The sequence below is a fragment of the Anneissia japonica genome, unplaced genomic scaffold (genome assembly GCF_011630105.1).
Source record: "Anneissia japonica isolate Jap-2015-1 unplaced genomic scaffold, ASM1163010v1 scaffold426_len1935630_cov189, whole genome shotgun sequence".
NCBI lineage: Eukaryota > Metazoa > Echinodermata > Crinoidea > Comatulida > Comatulidae > Anneissia > Anneissia japonica.
Window position 1 is genome coordinate 438,334 of NW_022713172.1, and position 3,823 is coordinate 442,156.

Consider the following 3,823-nt stretch of genomic DNA (forward strand, 5'->3'; position numbering starts at 1 on the left):
TGCAGTACTAAATTTTTCAAAGATTAAAACTGTCTCTTATACACATCTAGATGATCTGACAAGAGCTACTAGCTCCCATCGGCAAACAACAGTCGTAAAAAAATAAACTGTCCCATTGAAATCCCAAGAGAGGATAGTCTTGTGGATTAATGGGGATGATGCGAAAATCGTCTTGAATGTCAGTTTTAGTCATAAGGCTACCTGAACCGCATTTTTGAACTAGCAAAATAATGGTATCAATTGAATCGTAAGAAACCTGTGGATGTTCGCTTGGTATCCCCTCGTTGACAGAGCTACCCCTTGGGAAGAGACTAAAGGACGCTGAATTTTTAAGGAAACACTTGAAATATTATTTTAACACTAAAGCGCTGGACTCGTAACACTTAATGAATGTGTCCAAGGGCGCTGAACTTGTAGCGCAACCCTGGAAATCAAAAACCAACTCACCAAAGCGCTGTACTCGTAGCGCTGAAGTTGTAGTGCACATGAATACCGAAATAAACACTCAGAGCGCTTTACTCGTAGCGTTGAGTGAATGAATCCAAGAGCACTGACCTTGTATAGCCACACTTGGAAATTAATACTAAAAGCGCTGTACTCGTAGCGCTGAATAACAAATATTCTAGGCGCCGAACGTGTAGGCAACACTTGAAAACTCATACCACTACTTGAAAGTGCTGTACTTGTAGCGCCGAGTATAATATACAACAAGGGCGCTAAACTTGTAGCGCAAAACTTGAAAAATTCTTTCAAACTCAAAGGTACTGAACTAGTAGCGCTGGGTAACGTACTAACAGCCTATTATAAATGAACTTTGGCAAATACACCACCGTGTACTGTACTGACAAGTTCGTGCATTAACAGAAGAGAAGAGTCAAAGGTTATGGACATCAATATGCAGCTGTCACTGCGGTTTAGTACATGTTTCCATTACTGGTCTCCTATATCTTATATAATAATAGTCTTACAACACACAAGATGTTAACGGATCTAATTACCAGTTGATTCGACTTGAACCTACCTTTGACCTCACAAATTTTAATTCGTGTTTATTCAATTGTATTCTGTCTATTTTTAATGTTCTTCTTATAATGTCTTAAGTATGGCTACTAGTAATTGCTGTACCCACACTGATATCCCTGCCCGTACACACTGGTAGGAATTATTATTATTTTTATTTATTTTCTTTTCTTACTAAGACAGAGGGGTATACGTAGCACAGTGTTAAAATGAGCATGTAGAAATAAAATACTCTTGCCTGAAATTTTCTAAAGGCATTAACTTTAGTCATCTCATGAGTACCCCTTCTAACTTAACAGGTTCTCTAAGTACTATTTAATATTGAAGTCAGACTTAAGTATATACTTGAACGTTAAAGATGCTTAAAAAAAAAAGAATTTCCAAGGAGTTATCGGTGCACGGAGCGAGATAATTACAATCCGCAACGAGAAAAGGGGGTCCGGTTATGATTCCACACGAGGAAATGCAATAGGTTGAAATTATTACGCCGACCGAGTGACACCAATTGGGGTGTACCTACGCCCCTTGACACAAACAGTTTTTCCGCTGGTGTCGGAAATTTTTTTTTCACCTAAAGTCTGTCTAGACTTTCTTTAAAAATTTTCTAAACCATCAAGTCTTATTTGACAATTATCTGTGCTTAAAGAACGTTCAAAAACATGTGGGCATGTAGTTTATTCATATGTTCTCTCTTAAATAGTAGGTAAATATATTTAAAATTAAATAAAACATCTTTATTAGACTACCACCTAGATTACAGCCATCTGACTGTTAAGTTCTATTGTGTGCAAATTAATATATTGCCCTTGAATACATCGTCCGGAGAACCCGTAGGGATTAGTTTCAGTTAAATTAAAAATAGTATTACCACTAAAAGAAGACAGGCTGCATGGTTTTAAAAGCAGTTTCATGTCATTTTTTCATAATATAAGAACATTTAGAAAACACTAAAATGAGATGAAACAGTAGTAGCGTTGTATAAAGAAATACCTTGCATTCTCTAGATTTCCTTAGGAAACGTTTTAGTTCGCACTAAAATTAACATTAAAATAATTCGTAATTTTAATACAGATAATATTTTTTTTATGAATAATTCACAATTCTGTAGCTTTATTATCATTGTAAACATACGGTACATATATTCGCATATACAAAAGTGTTTTAGGCTCAGCAATAAAAGTTTAGGTAAAAATAAATTAAAAAAAAAAAAAACGAAAAACGTATAGCTTGGACCTGGAAGAATATCATATTAAGAAGAATGAAAGTTAACTGATAAAGTGGTATAATTTACGATTTTTTTAAACAAAATTTTATATTTCATAATACAATTTTTTATACTTTAATAGTTAATATTAACGGATGAATTTACTGTTTTTGCAGTGTAACTGAAGCTATATGGATTTTCATCATCATAATATCCATATGAACGGTATTCGTCTTTACATTGATGTTCAACCAAATCCCGCCATTTATCATCTCCTTTAGCAAGAGACATTATATCCACGTAGAATGTTTTTTTTTTTTTCAAATAAATTGGTTTTTTCAAATATCTTGGTTTTTGCAAATTATTTCATGCTATAAATATAGGCCTATTTGTACAATACACAGTATATGCCTATATGTTTCGTTTGAAAACACTGTATTCGTACGATAGCCCATTAGTGCCAATAAAGTATATTTTCAGTAATCCGTAATAACGAATTAATAATTCGTAATTAGTAATTATGTTATGAAAAAATGACACGAAACTGCTTTTAAAACCATGCAGCCTGCCTTCTTTTAGTGGTAATACTAATATATTCGTTACACCGCAAAGGAAATCAAAGTTCGGTACGTGGGTGAACGCAAAACGGAAAAGCGAAAGCTTACTAATTTTTTTTTACGAAAAAGGTTTCGGAACGGTTTCTCGAACGAGATAACGAAAGCTTTGGTCCAAGGATGTCCGACGGTACCACGTGGAGGTACCTAATGATTGACGGATAACCACTGATTTAATGACCATGCATCGTTATTTCAAGGTTGCGAAGTGTAGCAATATTAGACAATTCTGTTCACTAGTAGGAAGCATTAGCTTCCAAAAGATAATACAAATTAAATGATAACTCAAAAATAGGTCGGTAAAGCTTATAGAAATTATTACGTTACTAATACTTATAGGTAAATTTATTATGATTTAATTATATTAAAAGTCACTAAACAAAATGTTGGAAACGATGGCTAGATATATTGGTTAAAATAAATAATTTTAAAAAGCTAAAAATGTAGGCCTAAACGTCAATAAAATAACAGCCAGAAGAAAAAACAAACAGTCTTTTGGACATAATTTACAAATTGCTGACAGATGAGGGGTTTTCAGTAAAATTTTGATTTAATAGTTTTACTAAATTTTCCGCTATACTAAACTATCAAGTTTTTCTGTGCTTTAAATCTTTGGTCATATAGTTTATTCATAGGTTTGTTAGGTAAAAATTTTAAAATGAAATAAAAATTAACTTTATTACCTTGATGATTATTAGACTATCACCTATATAACATCCACGTGACTATTAGGTGCTATTGTGTGCAAATTGATATATTGCCCTTGAATACATCGTCCGGAGAACCCGTAGGAGTTCTCATTTAGGTCAGTTTTTTCCAGACTTTTAGATTATATAAAGCAGAATATTATCAACACTTCAGATTTTTCACTTCAGGAATTCTAGAGGTAATACAATGAGAGAAATATGTTCGGCGATGTTTTATTTCAAATCTTTTAGGAAAGTGGTAAATAACACTGTACAATTGACTACATCCTATAAAGTTA